Here is a 19,609-nt window from a genome sequence, read left to right as displayed (position 1 = left end):
CTGCCACCCTTTGCCATCCTTACCCGTAGAAAGCCCTTTCATCATCCCCAAACCCTAATCTTTTCCCTTTCCTTCCCAGCCCCCAAACCCTGCCCTCTGTACCTTTCTCACCACCCGCTTCCCTTCTCCTGTCATCCCCCTACCACCCGGGAAAAAAAGAGATTGCCCCCTCCTTCCACTAGCCCACCCTCCCACCCAAAGAACAACTTCTTCTGCGCAGCTTGTTTTCTAGGCAGCAGCGCTATTGTGATGTCATCGGGGGGCATTGTGACAAGCCGCCAGTGTTCCGTCTCTTCATGTTGTGCACAGTTCAAACGGAAAATACATCAACAGGCAGACTACAGAAAAGCTTACTATCAAAGGTTAGAGGGGGGCTTTCTCAGAGGGCTTTTTACAGTTTTTCTATTCCCAATTAGCCGTTTAAGTGTACTTATTGAAAGTAGTAATTCTTTCATAGGCCGCCCTTTCTTAGTATTTGACGTTCCTTATATTGCGGTATGAGGCTTCGCAGTAGGTTGCAAACATTCATCACCCATGACTGTCCCCAATTGAGCTCAGAAGCTCAATGTCTATCATGACCTCTCTTTTAGAATGTCCAAGAGCAAGCAAACTATTCCTCCAGGAGAGGGCGCCAACAGACTACTAAAGAGATCATCATTACTCAAAGAAAACCCCAAAAACCAATGCATGATAGGAATAAACAGGTAACTTTCTTTGGAGTGGAAGCGGAGAGATCGCACCAGATGCCAATTCTAGATGTTATCACACCTGTGGTCACTGCAGCAGCAGGTGAATCCACTTTGTCCAAAAGGGATCTATTCCATTCAATTGCAAATGATCTAGATAAGACAGAGAACTGCAGCACGGGGACATAGCCGAGTTGGTCAGGTTGAGTGGTGATGAGTTTGCTATTTGGATGAATAAAGAAAGTCAAAAGTGTGAAAGATAAAAAACAAAAGGAGGAAGTGTGAAAAGTGAATGGGCCAAATTGAGGTGCATATGAAGACGTATGCTTTCTTCCAATTCATTAAATCGGGCTAATATGAATCAGGTGAATTGAGTTCTGCTTTTGGAAACTGGGTTAAGAAGGGGTGCACCGTTCCTGGAGGTACTGCAATACCAGGTCAATGCGTGGAGTGGACAGAGCAAGCTCTTTTTCCATCTCCCTGTTCTAAAAATCCATTTAATATATGGTCCCCAGATAGGGGACGTATCAGATATTAAACTGATAAGAACAGATACTACACTTGATCTTAGCCAAAAGGCCGAGAAGCGATAACCAGAATTGGTTTGGGCCTCGAGTGGCACCCTGGCCTATGCCGGACACATCTTAGGGAGAGAGAGCGAGAGGGAGACAAACCCACGCCTACACAAGACATTTTGTCACCCAAGCCAACCCTTGAAAAGGCTGCTTTGCAGAGCCAAAACAAGAAGAATGGTGCGTTTTGCAGCCGCCGCCCACTGCAATGAATCTGAATAACTCCTCCTTTAGGGCGCAAGCAACTCCCCTCCCCCTTGCAGTCTTTCCAATTCACGATACAAAAAGACGGACAGGACAGGTTGCCTGACTTTCCGTCACTGCCACCCTTTGCCATCCTTACCCGTAGAAAGCCCTTTCATCATCCCCAAACCCTAATCTTTTCCCTTTCCTTCCCAGCCCCCAAACCCTGCCCTCTGTACCTTTCTCACCACCCGCTTCCCTTCTCCTGTCATCCCCCTACCACCCGGGAAAAAAAGAGATTGCCCCCTCCTTCCACTAGCCCACCCTCCCACCCAAAGAACAACTTCTTCTGCGCAGCTTGTTTTCTAGGCAGCAGCGCTATTGTGATGTCATCGGGGGGCATTGTGACAAGCCGCCAGTGTTCCGTCTCTTCATGTTGTGCACAGTTCAAACGGAAAATACATCAACAGGCAGACTACAGAAAAGCTTACTATCAAAGGTTAGAGGGGGGCTTTCTCAGAGGGCTTTTTACAGTTTTTCTATTCCCAATTAGCCGTTTAAGTGTACTTATTGAAAGTAGTAATTCTTTCATAGGCCGCCCTTTCTTAGTATTTGACGTTCCTTATATTGCGGTATGAGGCTTCGCAGTAGGTTGCAAACATTCATCACCCATGACTGTCCCCAATTGAGCTCAGAAGCTCAATGTCTATCATGACCTCTCTTTTAGAATGTCCAAGAGCAAGCAAACTATTCCTCCAGGAGAGGGCGCCAACAGACTACTAAAGAGATCATCATTACTCAAAGAAAACCCCAAAAACCAATGCATGATAGGAATAAACAGGTAACTTTCTTTGGAGTGGAAGCGGAGAGATCGCACCAGATGCCAATTCTAGATGTTATCACACCTGTGGTCACTGCAGCAGCAGGTGAATCCACTTTGTCCAAAAGGGATCTATTCCATTCAATTGCAAATGATCTAGATAAGACAGAGAACTGCAGCACGGGGACATAGCCGAGTTGGTCAGGTTGAGTGGTGATGAGTTTGCTATTTGGATGAATAAAGAAAGTCAAAAGTGTGAAAGATAAAAAACAAAAGGAGGAAGTGTGAAAAGTGAATGGGCCAAATTGAGGTGCATATGAAGACGTATGCTTTCTTCCAATTCATTAAATCGGGCTAATATGAATCAGGTGAATTGAGTTCTGCTTTTGGAAACTGGGTTAAGAAGGGGTGCACCGTTCCTGGAGGTACTGCAATACCAGGTCAATGCGTGGAGTGGACAGAGCAAGCTCTTTTTCCATCTCCCTGTTCTAAAAATCCATTTAATATATGGTCCCCAGATAGGGGACGTATCAGATATTAAACTGATAAGAACAGATACTACACTTGATCTTAGCCAAAAGGCCGAGAAGCGATAACCAGAATTGGTTTGGGCCTCGAGTGGCACCCTGGCCTATGCCGGACACATCTTAGGGAGAGAGAGCGAGAGGGAGACAAACCCACGCCTACACAAGACATTTTGTCACCCAAGCCAACCCTTGAAAAGGCTGCTTTGCAGAGCCAAAACAAGAAGAATGGTGCGTTTTGCAGCCGCCGCCCACTGCAATGAATCTGAATAACTCCTCCTTTAGGGCGCAAGCAACTCCCCTCCCCCTTGCAGTCTTTCCAATTCACGATACAAAAAGACGGACAGGACAGGTTGCCTGACTTTCCGTCACTGCCACCCTTTGCCATCCTTACCCGTAGAAAGCCCTTTCATCATCCCCAAACCCTAATCTTTTCCCTTTCCTTCCCAGCCCCCAAACCCTGCCCTCTGTACCTTTCTCACCACCCGCTTCCCTTCTCCTGTCATCCCCCTACCACCCGGGAAAAAAAGAGATTGCCCCCTCCTTCCACTAGCCCACCCTCCCACCCAAAGAACAACTTCTTCTGCGCAGCTTGTTTTCTAGGCAGCAGCGCTATTGTGATGTCATCGGGGGGCATTGTGACAAGCCGCCAGTGTTCCGTCTCTTCATGTTGTGCACAGTTCAAACGGAAAATACATCAACAGGCAGACTACAGAAAAGCTTACTATCAAAGGTTAGAGGGGGGCTTTCTCAGAGGGCTTTTTACAGTTTTTCTATTCCCAATTAGCCGTTTAAGTGTACTTATTGAAAGTAGTAATTCTTTCATAGGCCGCCCTTTCTTAGTATTTGACGTTCCTTATATTGCGGTATGAGGCTTCGCAGTAGGTTGCAAACATTCATCACCCATGACTGTCCCCAATTGAGCTCAGAAGCTCAATGTCTATCATGACCTCTCTTTTAGAATGTCCAAGAGCAAGCAAACTATTCCTCCAGGAGAGGGCGCCAACAGACTACTAAAGAGATCATCATTACTCAAAGAAAACCCCAAAAACCAATGCATGATAGGAATAAACAGGTAACTTTCTTTGGAGTGGAAGCGGAGAGATCGCACCAGATGCCAATTCTAGATGTTATCACACCTGTGGTCACTGCAGCAGCAGGTGAATCCACTTTGTCCAAAAGGGATCTATTCCATTCAATTGCAAATGATCTAGATAAGACAGAGAACTGCAGCACGGGGACATAGCCGAGTTGGTCAGGTTGAGTGGTGATGAGTTTGCTATTTGGATGAATAAAGAAAGTCAAAAGTGTGAAAGATAAAAAACAAAAGGAGGAAGTGTGAAAAGTGAATGGGCCAAATTGAGGTGCATATGAAGACGTATGCTTTCTTCCAATTCATTAAATCGGGCTAATATGAATCAGGTGAATTGAGTTCTGCTTTTGGAAACTGGGTTAAGAAGGGGTGCACCGTTCCTGGAGGTACTGCAATACCAGGTCAATGCGTGGAGTGGACAGAGCAAGCTCTTTTTCCATCTCCCTGTTCTAAAAATCCATTTAATATATGGTCCCCAGATAGGGGACGTATCAGATATTAAACTGATAAGAACAGATACTACACTTGATCTTAGCCAAAAGGCCGAGAAGCGATAACCAGAATTGGTTTGGGCCTCGAGTGGCACCCTGGCCTATGCCGGACACATCTTAGGGAGAGAGAGCGAGAGGGAGACAAACCCACGCCTACACAAGACATTTTGTCACCCAAGCCAACCCTTGAAAAGGCTGCTTTGCAGAGCCAAAACAAGAAGAATGGTGCGTTTTGCAGCCGCCGCCCACTGCAATGAATCTGAATAACTCCTCCTTTAGGGCGCAAGCAACTCCCCTCCCCCTTGCAGTCTTTCCAATTCACGATACAAAAAGACGGACAGGACAGGTTGCCTGACTTTCCGTCACTGCCACCCTTTGCCATCCTTACCCGTAGAAAGCCCTTTCATCATCCCCAAACCCTAATCTTTTCCCTTTCCTTCCCAGCCCCCAAACCCTGCCCTCTGTACCTTTCTCACCACCCGCTTCCCTTCTCCTGTCATCCCCCTACCACCCGGGAAAAAAAGAGATTGCCCCCTCCTTCCACTAGCCCACCCTCCCACCCAAAGAACAACTTCTTCTGCGCAGCTTGTTTTCTAGGCAGCAGCGCTATTGTGATGTCATCGGGGGGCATTGTGACAAGCCGCCAGTGTTCCGTCTCTTCATGTTGTGCACAGTTCAAACGGAAAATACATCAACAGGCAGACTACAGAAAAGCTTACTATCAAAGGTTAGAGGGGGGCTTTCTCAGAGGGCTTTTTACAGTTTTTCTATTCCCAATTAGCCGTTTAAGTGTACTTATTGAAAGTAGTAATTCTTTCATAGGCCGCCCTTTCTTAGTATTTGACGTTCCTTATATTGCGGTATGAGGCTTCGCAGTAGGTTGCAAACATTCATCACCCATGACTGTCCCCAATTGAGCTCAGAAGCTCAATGTCTATCATGACCTCTCTTTTAGAATGTCCAAGAGCAAGCAAACTATTCCTCCAGGAGAGGGCGCCAACAGACTACTAAAGAGATCATCATTACTCAAAGAAAACCCCAAAAACCAATGCATGATAGGAATAAACAGGTAACTTTCTTTGGAGTGGAAGCGGAGAGATCGCACCAGATGCCAATTCTAGATGTTATCACACCTGTGGTCACTGCAGCAGCAGGTGAATCCACTTTGTCCAAAAGGGATCTATTCCATTCAATTGCAAATGATCTAGATAAGACAGAGAACTGCAGCACGGGGACATAGCCGAGTTGGTCAGGTTGAGTGGTGATGAGTTTGCTATTTGGATGAATAAAGAAAGTCAAAAGTGTGAAAGATAAAAAACAAAAGGAGGAAGTGTGAAAAGTGAATGGGCCAAATTGAGGTGCATATGAAGACGTATGCTTTCTTCCAATTCATTAAATCGGGCTAATATGAATCAGGTGAATTGAGTTCTGCTTTTGGAAACTGGGTTAAGAAGGGGTGCACCGTTCCTGGAGGTACTGCAATACCAGGTCAATGCGTGGAGTGGACAGAGCAAGCTCTTTTTCCATCTCCCTGTTCTAAAAATCCATTTAATATATGGTCCCCAGATAGGGGACGTATCAGATATTAAACTGATAAGAACAGATACTACACTTGATCTTAGCCAAAAGGCCGAGAAGCGATAACCAGAATTGGTTTGGGCCTCGAGTGGCACCCTGGCCTATGCCGGACACATCTTAGGGAGAGAGAGCGAGAGGGAGACAAACCCACGCCTACACAAGACATTTTGTCACCCAAGCCAACCCTTGAAAAGGCTGCTTTGCAGAGCCAAAACAAGAAGAATGGTGCGTTTTGCAGCCGCCGCCCACTGCAATGAATCTGAATAACTCCTCCTTTAGGGCGCAAGCAACTCCCCTCCCCCTTGCAGTCTTTCCAATTCACGATACAAAAAGACGGACAGGACAGGTTGCCTGACTTTCCGTCACTGCCACCCTTTGCCATCCTTACCCGTAGAAAGCCCTTTCATCATCCCCAAACCCTAATCTTTTCCCTTTCCTTCCCAGCCCCCAAACCCTGCCCTCTGTACCTTTCTCACCACCCGCTTCCCTTCTCCTGTCATCCCCCTACCACCCGGGAAAAAAAGAGATTGCCCCCTCCTTCCACTAGCCCACCCTCCCACCCAAAGAACAACTTCTTCTGCGCAGCTTGTTTTCTAGGCAGCAGCGCTATTGTGATGTCATCGGGGGGCATTGTGACAAGCCGCCAGTGTTCCGTCTCTTCATGTTGTGCACAGTTCAAACGGAAAATACATCAACAGGCAGACTACAGAAAAGCTTACTATCAAAGGTTAGAGGGGGGCTTTCTCAGAGGGCTTTTTACAGTTTTTCTATTCCCAATTAGCCGTTTAAGTGTACTTATTGAAAGTAGTAATTCTTTCATAGGCCGCCCTTTCTTAGTATTTGACGTTCCTTATATTGCGGTATGAGGCTTCGCAGTAGGTTGCAAACATTCATCACCCATGACTGTCCCCAATTGAGCTCAGAAGCTCAATGTCTATCATGACCTCTCTTTTAGAATGTCCAAGAGCAAGCAAACTATTCCTCCAGGAGAGGGCGCCAACAGACTACTAAAGAGATCATCATTACTCAAAGAAAACCCCAAAAACCAATGCATGATAGGAATAAACAGGTAACTTTCTTTGGAGTGGAAGCGGAGAGATCGCACCAGATGCCAATTCTAGATGTTATCACACCTGTGGTCACTGCAGCAGCAGGTGAATCCACTTTGTCCAAAAGGGATCTATTCCATTCAATTGCAAATGATCTAGATAAGACAGAGAACTGCAGCACGGGGACATAGCCGAGTTGGTCAGGTTGAGTGGTGATGAGTTTGCTATTTGGATGAATAAAGAAAGTCAAAAGTGTGAAAGATAAAAAACAAAAGGAGGAAGTGTGAAAAGTGAATGGGCCAAATTGAGGTGCATATGAAGACGTATGCTTTCTTCCAATTCATTAAATCGGGCTAATATGAATCAGGTGAATTGAGTTCTGCTTTTGGAAACTGGGTTAAGAAGGGGTGCACCGTTCCTGGAGGTACTGCAATACCAGGTCAATGCGTGGAGTGGACAGAGCAAGCTCTTTTTCCATCTCCCTGTTCTAAAAATCCATTTAATATATGGTCCCCAGATAGGGGACGTATCAGATATTAAACTGATAAGAACAGATACTACACTTGATCTTAGCCAAAAGGCCGAGAAGCGATAACCAGAATTGGTTTGGGCCTCGAGTGGCACCCTGGCCTATGCCGGACACATCTTAGGGAGAGAGAGCGAGAGGGAGACAAACCCACGCCTACACAAGACATTTTGTCACCCAAGCCAACCCTTGAAAAGGCTGCTTTGCAGAGCCAAAACAAGAAAGAATGGTGCGTTTTGCAGCCGCCGCCCACTGCAATGAATCTGAATAACTCCTCCTTTAGGGCGCAAGCAACTCCCCTCCCCCTTGCAGTCTTTCCAATTCACGATACAAAAAGACGGACAGGACAGGTTGCCTGACTTTCCGTCACTGCCACCCTTTGCCATCCTTACCCGTAGAAAGCCCTTTCATCATCCCCAAACCCTAATCTTTTCCCTTTCCTTCCCAGCCCCCAAACCCTGCCCTCTGTACCTTTCTCACCACCCGCTTCCCTTCTCCTGTCATCCCCCTACCACCCGGGAAAAAAAGAGATTGCCCCCTCCTTCCACTAGCCCACCCTCCCACCCAAAGAACAACTTCTTCTGCGCAGCTTGTTTTCTAGGCAGCAGCGCTATTGTGATGTCATCGGGGGGCATTGTGACAAGCCGCCAGTGTTCCGTCTCTTCATGTTGTGCACAGTTCAAACGGAAAATACATCAACAGGCAGACTACAGAAAAGCTTACTATCAAAGGTTAGAGGGGGGCTTTCTCAGAGGGCTTTTTACAGTTTTTCTATTCCCAATTAGCCGTTTAAGTGTACTTATTGAAAGTAGTAATTCTTTCATAGGCCGCCCTTTCTTAGTATTTGACGTTCCTTATATTGCGGTATGAGGCTTCGCAGTAGGTTGCAAACATTCATCACCCATGACTGTCCCCAATTGAGCTCAGAAGCTCAATGTCTATCATGACCTCTCTTTTAGAATGTCCAAGAGCAAGCAAACTATTCCTCCAGGAGAGGGCGCCAACAGACTACTAAAGAGATCATCATTACTCAAAGAAAACCCCAAAAACCAATGCATGATAGGAATAAACAGGTAACTTTCTTTGGAGTGGAAGCGGAGAGATCGCACCAGATGCCAATTCTAGATGTTATCACACCTGTGGTCACTGCAGCAGCAGGTGAATCCACTTTGTCCAAAAGGGATCTATTCCATTCAATTGCAAATGATCTAGATAAGACAGAGAACTGCAGCACGGGGACATAGCCGAGTTGGTCAGGTTGAGTGGTGATGAGTTTGCTATTTGGATGAATAAAGAAAGTCAAAAGTGTGAAAGATAAAAAACAAAAGGAGGAAGTGTGAAAAGTGAATGGGCCAAATTGAGGTGCATATGAAGACGTATGCTTTCTTCCAATTCATTAAATCGGGCTAATATGAATCAGGTGAATTGAGTTCTGCTTTTGGAAACTGGGTTAAGAAGGGGTGCACCGTTCCTGGAGGTACTGCAATACCAGGTCAATGCGTGGAGTGGACAGAGCAAGCTCTTTTTCCATCTCCCTGTTCTAAAAATCCATTTAATATATGGTCCCCAGATAGGGGACGTATCAGATATTAAACTGATAAGAACAGATACTACACTTGATCTTAGCCAAAAGGCCGAGAAGCGATAACCAGAATTGGTTTGGGCCTCGAGTGGCACCCTGGCCTATGCCGGACACATCTTAGGGAGAGAGAGCGAGAGGGAGACAAACCCACGCCTACACAAGACATTTTGTCACCCAAGCCAACCCTTGAAAAGGCTGCTTTGCAGAGCCAAAACAAGAAGAATGGTGCGTTTTGCAGCCGCCGCCCACTGCAATGAATCTGAATAACTCCTCCTTTAGGGCGCAAGCAACTCCCCTCCCCCTTGCAGTCTTTCCAATTCACGATACAAAAAGACGGACAGGACAGGTTGCCTGACTTTCCGTCACTGCCACCCTTTGCCATCCTTACCCGTAGAAAGCCCTTTCATCATCCCCAAACCCTAATCTTTTCCCTTTCCTTCCCAGCCCCCAAACCCTGCCCTCTGTACCTTTCTCACCACCCGCTTCCCTTCTCCTGTCATCCCCCTACCACCCGGGAAAAAAAGAGATTGCCCCCTCCTTCCACTAGCCCACCCTCCCACCCAAAGAACAACTTCTTCTGCGCAGCTTGTTTTCTAGGCAGCAGCGCTATTGTGATGTCATCGGGGGGCATTGTGACAAGCCGCCAGTGTTCCGTCTCTTCATGTTGTGCACAGTTCAAACGGAAAATACATCAACAGGCAGACTACAGAAAAGCTTACTATCAAAGGTTAGAGGGGGGCTTTCTCAGAGGGCTTTTTACAGTTTTTCTATTCCCAATTAGCCGTTTAAGTGTACTTATTGAAAGTAGTAATTCTTTCATAGGCCGCCCTTTCTTAGTATTTGACGTTCCTTATATTGCGGTATGAGGCTTCGCAGTAGGTTGCAAACATTCATCACCCATGACTGTCCCCAATTGAGCTCAGAAGCTCAATGTCTATCATGACCTCTCTTTTAGAATGTCCAAGAGCAAGCAAACTATTCCTCCAGGAGAGGGCGCCAACAGACTACTAAAGAGATCATCATTACTCAAAGAAAACCCCAAAAACCAATGCATGATAGGAATAAACAGGTAACTTTCTTTGGAGTGGAAGCGGAGAGATCGCACCAGATGCCAATTCTAGATGTTATCACACCTGTGGTCACTGCAGCAGCAGGTGAATCCACTTTGTCCAAAAGGGATCTATTCCATTCAATTGCAAATGATCTAGATAAGACAGAGAACTGCAGCACGGGGACATAGCCGAGTTGGTCAGGTTGAGTGGTGATGAGTTTGCTATTTGGATGAATAAAGAAAGTCAAAAGTGTGAAAGATAAAAAACAAAAGGAGGAAGTGTGAAAAGTGAATGGGCCAAATTGAGGTGCATATGAAGACGTATGCTTTCTTCCAATTCATTAAATCGGGCTAATATGAATCAGGTGAATTGAGTTCTGCTTTTGGAAACTGGGTTAAGAAGGGGTGCACCGTTCCTGGAGGTACTGCAATACCAGGTCAATGCGTGGAGTGGACAGAGCAAGCTCTTTTTCCATCTCCCTGTTCTAAAAATCCATTTAATATATGGTCCCCAGATAGGGGACGTATCAGATATTAAACTGATAAGAACAGATACTACACTTGATCTTAGCCAAAAGGCCGAGAAGCGATAACCAGAATTGGTTTGGGCCTCGAGTGGCACCCTGGCCTATGCCGGACACATCTTAGGGAGAGAGAGCGAGAGGGAGACAAACCCACGCCTACACAAGACATTTTGTCACCCAAGCCAACCCTTGAAAAGGCTGCTTTGCAGAGCCAAAACAAGAAGAATGGTGCGTTTTGCAGCCGCCGCCCACTGCAATGAATCTGAATAACTCCTCCTTTAGGGCGCAAGCAACTCCCCTCCCCCTTGCAGTCTTTCCAATTCACGATACAAAAAGACGGACAGGACAGGTTGCCTGACTTTCCGTCACTGCCACCCTTTGCCATCCTTACCCGTAGAAAGCCCTTTCATCATCCCCAAACCCTAATCTTTTCCCTTTCCTTCCCAGCCCCCAAACCCTGCCCTCTGTACCTTTCTCACCACCCGCTTCCCTTCTCCTGTCATCCCCCTACCACCCGGGAAAAAAAGAGATTGCCCCCTCCTTCCACTAGCCCACCCTCCCACCCAAAGAACAACTTCTTCTGCGCAGCTTGTTTTCTAGGCAGCAGCGCTATTGTGATGTCATCGGGGGGCATTGTGACAAGCCGCCAGTGTTCCGTCTCTTCATGTTGTGCACAGTTCAAACGGAAAATACATCAACAGGCAGACTACAGAAAAGCTTACTATCAAAGGTTAGAGGGGGGCTTTCTCAGAGGGCTTTTTACAGTTTTTCTATTCCCAATTAGCCGTTTAAGTGTACTTATTGAAAGTAGTAATTCTTTCATAGGCCGCCCTTTCTTAGTATTTGACGTTCCTTATATTGCGGTATGAGGCTTCGCAGTAGGTTGCAAACATTCATCACCCATGACTGTCCCCAATTGAGCTCAGAAGCTCAATGTCTATCATGACCTCTCTTTTAGAATGTCCAAGAGCAAGCAAACTATTCCTCCAGGAGAGGGCGCCAACAGACTACTAAAGAGATCATCATTACTCAAAGAAAACCCCAAAAACCAATGCATGATAGGAATAAACAGGTAACTTTCTTTGGAGTGGAAGCGGAGAGATCGCACCAGATGCCAATTCTAGATGTTATCACACCTGTGGTCACTGCAGCAGCAGGTGAATCCACTTTGTCCAAAAGGGATCTATTCCATTCAATTGCAAATGATCTAGATAAGACAGAGAACTGCAGCACGGGGACATAGCCGAGTTGGTCAGGTTGAGTGGTGATGAGTTTGCTATTTGGATGAATAAAGAAAGTCAAAAGTGTGAAAGATAAAAAACAAAAGGAGGAAGTGTGAAAAGTGAATGGGCCAAATTGAGGTGCATATGAAGACGTATGCTTTCTTCCAATTCATTAAATCGGGCTAATATGAATCAGGTGAATTGAGTTCTGCTTTTGGAAACTGGGTTAAGAAGGGGTGCACCGTTCCTGGAGGTACTGCAATACCAGGTCAATGCGTGGAGTGGACAGAGCAAGCTCTTTTTCCATCTCCCTGTTCTAAAAATCCATTTAATATATGGTCCCCAGATAGGGGACGTATCAGATATTAAACTGATAAGAACAGATACTACACTTGATCTTAGCCAAAAGGCCGAGAAGCGATAACCAGAATTGGTTTGGGCCTCGAGTGGCACCCTGGCCTATGCCGGACACATCTTAGGGAGAGAGAGCGAGAGGGAGACAAACCCACGCCTACACAAGACATTTTGTCACCCAAGCCAACCCTTGAAAAGGCTGCTTTGCAGAGCCAAAACAAGAAGAATGGTGCGTTTTGCAGCCGCCGCCCACTGCAATGAATCTGAATAACTCCTCCTTTAGGGCGCAAGCAACTCCCCTCCCCCTTGCAGTCTTTCCAATTCACGATACAAAAAGACGGACAGGACAGGTTGCCTGACTTTCCGTCACTGCCACCCTTTGCCATCCTTACCCGTAGAAAGCCCTTTCATCATCCCCAAACCCTAATCTTTTCCCTTTCCTTCCCAGCCCCCAAACCCTGCCCTCTGTACCTTTCTCACCACCCGCTTCCCTTCTCCTGTCATCCCCCTACCACCCGGGAAAAAAAGAGATTGCCCCCTCCTTCCACTAGCCCACCCTCCCACCCAAAGAACAACTTCTTCTGCGCAGCTTGTTTTCTAGGCAGCAGCGCTATTGTGATGTCATCGGGGGGCATTGTGACAAGCCGCCAGTGTTCCGTCTCTTCATGTTGTGCACAGTTCAAACGGAAAATACATCAACAGGCAGACTACAGAAAAGCTTACTATCAAAGGTTAGAGGGGGGCTTTCTCAGAGGGCTTTTTACAGTTTTTCTATTCCCAATTAGCCGTTTAAGTGTACTTATTGAAAGTAGTAATTCTTTCATAGGCCGCCCTTTCTTAGTATTTGACGTTCCTTATATTGCGGTATGAGGCTTCGCAGTAGGTTGCAAACATTCATCACCCATGACTGTCCCCAATTGAGCTCAGAAGCTCAATGTCTATCATGACCTCTCTTTTAGAATGTCCAAGAGCAAGCAAACTATTCCTCCAGGAGAGGGCGCCAACAGACTACTAAAGAGATCATCATTACTCAAAGAAAACCCCAAAAACCAATGCATGATAGGAATAAACAGGTAACTTTCTTTGGAGTGGAAGCGGAGAGATCGCACCAGATGCCAATTCTAGATGTTATCACACCTGTGGTCACTGCAGCAGCAGGTGAATCCACTTTGTCCAAAAGGGATCTATTCCATTCAATTGCAAATGATCTAGATAAGACAGAGAACTGCAGCACGGGGACATAGCCGAGTTGGTCAGGTTGAGTGGTGATGAGTTTGCTATTTGGATGAATAAAGAAAGTCAAAAGTGTGAAAGATAAAAAACAAAAGGAGGAAGTGTGAAAAGTGAATGGGCCAAATTGAGGTGCATATGAAGACGTATGCTTTCTTCCAATTCATTAAATCGGGCTAATATGAATCAGGTGAATTGAGTTCTGCTTTTGGAAACTGGGTTAAGAAGGGGTGCACCGTTCCTGGAGGTACTGCAATACCAGGTCAATGCGTGGAGTGGACAGAGCAAGCTCTTTTTCCATCTCCCTGTTCTAAAAATCCATTTAATATATGGTCCCCAGATAGGGGACGTATCAGATATTAAACTGATAAGAACAGATACTACACTTGATCTTAGCCAAAAGGCCGAGAAGCGATAACCAGAATTGGTTTGGGCCTCGAGTGGCACCCTGGCCTATGCCGGACACATCTTAGGGAGAGAGAGCGAGAGGGAGACAAACCCACGCCTACACAAGACATTTTGTCACCCAAGCCAACCCTTGAAAAGGCTGCTTTGCAGAGCCAAAACAAGAAGAATGGTGCGTTTTGCAGCCGCCGCCCACTGCAATGAATCTGAATAACTCCTCCTTTAGGGCGCAAGCAACTCCCCTCCCCCTTGCAGTCTTTCCAATTCACGATACAAAAAGACGGACAGGACAGGTTGCCTGACTTTCCGTCACTGCCACCCTTTGCCATCCTTACCCGTAGAAAGCCCTTTCATCATCCCCAAACCCTAATCTTTTCCCTTTCCTTCCCAGCCCCCAAACCCTGCCCTCTGTACCTTTCTCACCACCCGCTTCCCTTCTCCTGTCATCCCCCTACCACCCGGGAAAAAAAGAGATTGCCCCCTCCTTCCACTAGCCCACCCTCCCACCCAAAGAACAACTTCTTCTGCGCAGCTTGTTTTCTAGGCAGCAGCGCTATTGTGATGTCATCGGGGGGCATTGTGACAAGCCGCCAGTGTTCCGTCTCTTCATGTTGTGCACAGTTCAAACGGAAAATACATCAACAGGCAGACTACAGAAAAGCTTACTATCAAAGGTTAGAGGGGGGCTTTCTCAGAGGGCTTTTTACAGTTTTTCTATTCCCAATTAGCCGTTTAAGTGTACTTATTGAAAGTAGTAATTCTTTCATAGGCCGCCCTTTCTTAGTATTTGACGTTCCTTATATTGCGGTATGAGGCTTCGCAGTAGGTTGCAAACATTCATCACCCATGACTGTCCCCAATTGAGCTCAGAAGCTCAATGTCTATCATGACCTCTCTTTTAGAATGTCCAAGAGCAAGCAAACTATTCCTCCAGGAGAGGGCGCCAACAGACTACTAAAGAGATCATCATTACTCAAAGAAAACCCCAAAAACCAATGCATGATAGGAATAAACAGGTAACTTTCTTTGGAGTGGAAGCGGAGAGATCGCACCAGATGCCAATTCTAGATGTTATCACACCTGTGGTCACTGCAGCAGCAGGTGAATCCACTTTGTCCAAAAGGGATCTATTCCATTCAATTGCAAATGATCTAGATAAGACAGAGAACTGCAGCACGGGGACATAGCCGAGTTGGTCAGGTTGAGTGGTGATGAGTTTGCTATTTGGATGAATAAAGAAAGTCAAAAGTGTGAAAGATAAAAAACAAAAGGAGGAAGTGTGAAAAGTGAATGGGCCAAATTGAGGTGCATATGAAGACGTATGCTTTCTTCCAATTCATTAAATCGGGCTAATATGAATCAGGTGAATTGAGTTCTGCTTTTGGAAACTGGGTTAAGAAGGGGTGCACCGTTCCTGGAGGTACTGCAATACCAGGTCAATGCGTGGAGTGGACAGAGCAAGCTCTTTTTCCATCTCCCTGTTCTAAAAATCCATTTAATATATGGTCCCCAGATAGGGGACGTATCAGATATTAAACTGATAAGAACAGATACTACACTTGATCTTAGCCAAAAGGCCGAGAAGCGATAACCAGAATTGGTTTGGGCCTCGAGTGGCACCCTGGCCTATGCCGGACACATCTTAGGGAGAGAGAGCGAGAGGGAGACAAACCCACGCCTACACAAGACATTTTGTCACCCAAGCCAACCCTTGAAAAGGCTGCTTTGCAGAGCCAAAACAAGAAGAATGGTGCGTTTTGCAGCCGCCGCCCACTGCAATGAATCTGAATAACTCCTCCTTTAGGGCGCAAGCAACTCCCCTCCCCCTTGCAGTCTTTCCAATTCACGATACAAAAAGACGGACAGGACAGGTTGCCTGACTTTCCGTCACTGCCACCCTTTGCCATCCTTACCCGTAGAAAGCCCTTTCATCATCCCCAAACCCTAATCTTTTCCCTTTCCTTCCCAGCCCCCAAACCCTGCCCTCTGTACCTTTCTCACCACCCGCTTCCCTTCTCCTGTCATCCCCCTACCACCCGGGAAAAAAAGAGATTGCCCCCTCCTTCCACTAGCCCACCCTCCCACCCAAAGAACAACTTCTTCTGCGCAGCTTGTTTTCTAGGCAGCAGCGCTATTGTGATGTCATCGGGGGGCATTGTGACAAGCCGCCAGTGTTCCGTCTCTTCATGTTGTGCACAGTTCAAACGGAAAATACATCAACAGGCAGACTACAGAAAAGCTTACTATCAAAGGTTAGAGGGGGGCTTTCTCAGAGGGCTTTTTACAGTTTTTCTATTCCCAATTAGCCGTTTAAGTGTACTTATTGAAAGTAGTAATTCTTTCATAGGCCGCCCTTTCTTAGTATTTGACGTTCCTTATATTGCGGTATGAGGCTTCGCAGTAGGTTGCAAACATTCATCACCCATGACTGTCCCCAATTGAGCTCAGAAGCTCAATGTCTATCATGACCTCTCTTTTAGAATGTCCAAGAGCAAGCAAACTATTCCTCCAGGAGAGGGCGCCAACAGACTACTAAAGAGATCATCATTACTCAAAGAAAACCCCAAAAACCAATGCATGATAGGAATAAACAGGTAACTTTCTTTGGAGTGGAAGCGGAGAGATCGCACCAGATGCCAATTCTAGATGTTATCACACCTGTGGTCACTGCAGCAGCAGGTGAATCCACTTTGTCCAAAAGGGATCTATTCCATTCAATTGCAAATGATCTAGATAAGACAGAGAACTGCAGCACGGGGACATAGCCGAGTTGGTCAGGTTGAGTGGTGATGAGTTTGCTATTTGGATGAATAAAGAAAGTCAAAAGTGTGAAAGATAAAAAACAAAAGGAGGAAGTGTGAAAAGTGAATGGGCCAAATTGAGGTGCATATGAAAACGTATGCTTTCTTCCAATTCATTAAATCGGGCTAATATGAATCAGGTGAATTGAGTTCTGCTTTTGGAAACTGGGTTAAGAAGGGGTGCACCGTTCCTGGAGGTACTGCAATACCAGGTCAATGCGTGGAGTGGACAGAGCAAGCTCTTTTTCCATCTCCCTGTTCTAAAAATCCATTTAATATATGGTCCCCAGATAGGGGACGTATCAGATATTAAACTGATAAGAACAGATACTACACTTGATCTTAGCCAAAAGGCCGAGAAGCGATAACCAGAATTGGTTTGGGCCTCGAGTGGCACCCTGGCCTATGCCGGACACATCTTAGGGAGAGAGAGCGAGAGGGAGACAAACCCACGCCTACACAAGACATTTTGTCACCCAAGCCAACCCTTGAAAAGGCTGCTTTGCAGAGCCAAAACAAGAAGAATGGTGCGTTTTGCAGCCGCCGCCCACTGCAATGAATCTGAATAACTCCTCCTTTAGGGCGCAAGCAACTCCCCTCCCCCTTGCAGTCTTTCCAATTCACGATACAAAAAGACGGACAGGACAGGTTGCCTGACTTTCCGTCACTGCCACCCTTTGCCATCCTTACCCGTAGAAAGCCCTTTCATCATCCCCAAACCCTAATCTTTTCCCTTTCCTTCCCAGCCCCCAAACCCTGCCCTCTGTACCTTTCTCACCACCCGCTTCCCTTCTCCTGTCATCCCCCTACCACCCGGGAAAAAAAGAGATTGCCCCCTCCTTCCACTAGCCCACCCTCCCACCCAAAGAACAACTTCTTCTGCGCAGCTTGTTTTCTAGGCAGCAGCGCTATTGTGATGTCATCGGGGGGCATTGTGACAAGCCGCCAGTGTTCCGTCTCTTCATGTTGTGCACAGTTCAAACGGAAAATACATCAACAGGCAGACTACAGAAAAGCTTACTATCAAAGGTTAGAGGGGGGCTTTCTCAGAGGGCTTTTTACAGTTTTTCTATTCCCAATTAGCCGTTTAAGTGTACTTATTGAAAGTAGTAATTCTTTCATAGGCCGCCCTTTCTTAGTATTTGACGTTCCTTATATTGCGGTATGAGGCTTCGCAGTAGGTTGCAAACATTCATCACCCATGACTGTCCCCAATTGAGCTCAGAAGCTCAATGTCTATCATGACCTCTCTTTTAGAATGTCCAAGAGCAAGCAAACTATTCCTCCAGGAGAGGGCGCCAACAGACTACTAAAGAGATCATCATTACTCAAAGAAAACCCCAAAAACCAATGCATGATAGGAATAAACAGGTAACTTTCTTTGGAGTGGAAGCGGAGAGATCGCACCAGATGCCAATTCTAGATGTTATCACACCTGTGGTCACTGCAGCAGCAGGTGAATCCACTTTGTCCAAAAGGGATCTATTCCATTCAATTGCAAATGATCTAGATAAGACAGAGAACTGCAGCACGGGGACATAGCCGAGTTGGTCAGGTTGAGTGGTGATGAGTTTGCTATTTGGATGAATAAAGAAAGTCAAAAGTGTGAAAGATAAAAAACAAAAGGAGGAAGTGTGAAAAGTGAATGGGCCAAATTGAGGTGCATATGAAGACGTATGCTTTCTTCCAATTCATTAAATCGGGCTAATATGAATCAGGTGAATTGAGTTCTGCTTTTGGAAACTGGGTTAAGAAGGGGTGCACCGTTCCTGGAGGTACTGCAATACCAGGTCAATGCGTGGAGTGGACAGAGCAAGCTCTTTTTCCATCTCCCTGTTCTAAAAATCCATTTAATATATGGTCCCCAGATAGGGGACGTATCAGATATTAAACTGATAAGAACAGATACTACACTTGATCTTAGCCAAAAGGCCGAGAAGCGATAACCAGAATTGGTTTGGGCCTCGAGTGGCACCCTGGCCTATGCCGGACACATCTTAGGGAGAGAGAGCGAGAGGGAGACAAACCCACGCCTACACAAGACATTTTGTCACCCAAGCCAACCCTTGAAAAGGCTGCTTTGCAGAGCCAAAACAAGAAGAATGGTGCGTTTTGCAGCCGCCGCCCACTGCAATGAATCTGAATAACTCCTCCTTTAGGGCGCAAGCAACTCCCCTCCCCCTTGCAGTCTTTCCAATTCACGATACAAAAAGACGGACAGGACAGGTTGCCTGACTTTCCGTCACTGCCACCCTTTGCCATCCTTACCCGTAGAAAGCCCTTTCATCATCCCCAAACCCTAATCTTTTCCCTTTCCTTCCCAGCCCCCAAACCCTGCCCTCTGTACCTTTCTCACCACCCGCTTCCCTTCTCCTGTCATCCCCCTACCACCCGGGAAAAAAAGAGATTGCCCCCTCCTTCCACTAGCCCACCCTCCCACCCAAAGAACAACTTCTTCTGCGCAGCTTGTTTTCTAGGCAGCAGCGCTATTGTGATGTCATCGGGGGGCATTGTGACAAGCCGCCAGTGTTCCGTCTCTTCATGTTGTGCACAGTTCAAACGGAAAATACATCAACAGGCAGACTACAGAAAAGCTTACTATCAAAGGTTAGAGGGGGGCTTTCTCAGAGGGCTTTTTACAGTTTTTCTATTCCCAATTAGCCGTTTAAGTGTACTTATTGAAAGTAGTAATTCTTTCATAGGCCGCCCTTTCTTAGTATTTGACGTTCCTTATATTGCGGTATGAGGCTTCGCAGTAGGTTGCAAACATTCATCACCCATGACTGTCCCCAATTGAGCTCAGAAGCTCAATGTCTATCATGACCTCTCTTTTAGAATGTCCAAGAGCAAGCAAACTATTCCTCCAGGAGAGGGCGCCAACAGACTACTAAAGAGATCATCATTACTCAAAGAAAAC

At 46.4% G+C, this 19,609-nt stretch overlaps 12 non-coding genes across 12 annotated transcripts; all 12 read right to left on the bottom strand.

The window, feature by feature from the left end:
• Nucleotides 1-1,086: 1,086 nt before the first annotated feature.
• LOC142265103 (U2 spliceosomal RNA) lies at nt 1,087-1,277 on the bottom strand. The gene has a single exon (XR_012731477.1). It is a non-coding gene; the product is annotated as a U2 spliceosomal RNA (small nuclear RNA).
• Nucleotides 1,278-2,664: 1,387 nt separating this feature from the next.
• On the bottom strand, nt 2,665-2,855 carry LOC142265102 (U2 spliceosomal RNA). Its single transcript, XR_012731476.1, has one exon. It is a non-coding gene; the product is annotated as a U2 spliceosomal RNA (small nuclear RNA).
• A 1,387-nt stretch (nt 2,856-4,242) lies between these two features.
• LOC142265101 (U2 spliceosomal RNA) lies at nt 4,243-4,433 on the bottom strand. The gene has a single exon (XR_012731475.1). It is a non-coding gene; the product is annotated as a U2 spliceosomal RNA (small nuclear RNA).
• Nucleotides 4,434-5,820: 1,387 nt separating this feature from the next.
• LOC142265100 (U2 spliceosomal RNA) lies at nt 5,821-6,011 on the bottom strand. The gene has a single exon (XR_012731474.1). It is a non-coding gene; the product is annotated as a U2 spliceosomal RNA (small nuclear RNA).
• A 1,387-nt stretch (nt 6,012-7,398) lies between these two features.
• LOC142265099 (U2 spliceosomal RNA) lies at nt 7,399-7,589 on the bottom strand. Its single transcript, XR_012731473.1, has one exon. It is a non-coding gene; the product is annotated as a U2 spliceosomal RNA (small nuclear RNA).
• A 1,388-nt stretch (nt 7,590-8,977) lies between these two features.
• On the bottom strand, nt 8,978-9,168 carry LOC142265096 (U2 spliceosomal RNA). Its single transcript, XR_012731471.1, has one exon. It is a non-coding gene; the product is annotated as a U2 spliceosomal RNA (small nuclear RNA).
• Nucleotides 9,169-10,555: 1,387 nt separating this feature from the next.
• On the bottom strand, nt 10,556-10,746 carry LOC142265095 (U2 spliceosomal RNA). Its single transcript, XR_012731470.1, has one exon. It is a non-coding gene; the product is annotated as a U2 spliceosomal RNA (small nuclear RNA).
• Nucleotides 10,747-12,133: 1,387 nt separating this feature from the next.
• Nucleotides 12,134-12,324, bottom strand: LOC142265094 (U2 spliceosomal RNA). Its single transcript, XR_012731469.1, has one exon. It is a non-coding gene; the product is annotated as a U2 spliceosomal RNA (small nuclear RNA).
• Nucleotides 12,325-13,711: 1,387 nt separating this feature from the next.
• On the bottom strand, nt 13,712-13,902 carry LOC142265093 (U2 spliceosomal RNA). Its single transcript, XR_012731468.1, has one exon. It is a non-coding gene; the product is annotated as a U2 spliceosomal RNA (small nuclear RNA).
• Nucleotides 13,903-15,289: 1,387 nt separating this feature from the next.
• Nucleotides 15,290-15,480, bottom strand: LOC142265092 (U2 spliceosomal RNA). The gene has a single exon (XR_012731467.1). It is a non-coding gene; the product is annotated as a U2 spliceosomal RNA (small nuclear RNA).
• A 1,387-nt stretch (nt 15,481-16,867) lies between these two features.
• Nucleotides 16,868-17,058, bottom strand: LOC142265091 (U2 spliceosomal RNA). Its single transcript, XR_012731466.1, has one exon. It is a non-coding gene; the product is annotated as a U2 spliceosomal RNA (small nuclear RNA).
• A 1,387-nt stretch (nt 17,059-18,445) lies between these two features.
• Nucleotides 18,446-18,636, bottom strand: LOC142265090 (U2 spliceosomal RNA). Its single transcript, XR_012731465.1, has one exon. It is a non-coding gene; the product is annotated as a U2 spliceosomal RNA (small nuclear RNA).
• Nucleotides 18,637-19,609: the final 973 nt, after the last annotated feature.

The sequence above is a fragment of the Anomaloglossus baeobatrachus genome, unplaced genomic scaffold (assembly GCF_048569485.1).
Source record: "Anomaloglossus baeobatrachus isolate aAnoBae1 unplaced genomic scaffold, aAnoBae1.hap1 Scaffold_2717, whole genome shotgun sequence".
NCBI lineage: Eukaryota > Metazoa > Chordata > Amphibia > Anura > Aromobatidae > Anomaloglossus > Anomaloglossus baeobatrachus.
The sequence above is the reverse complement of the archived record's forward strand: the minus strand, read 5'-3'. Positions and strand labels throughout refer to the sequence as shown.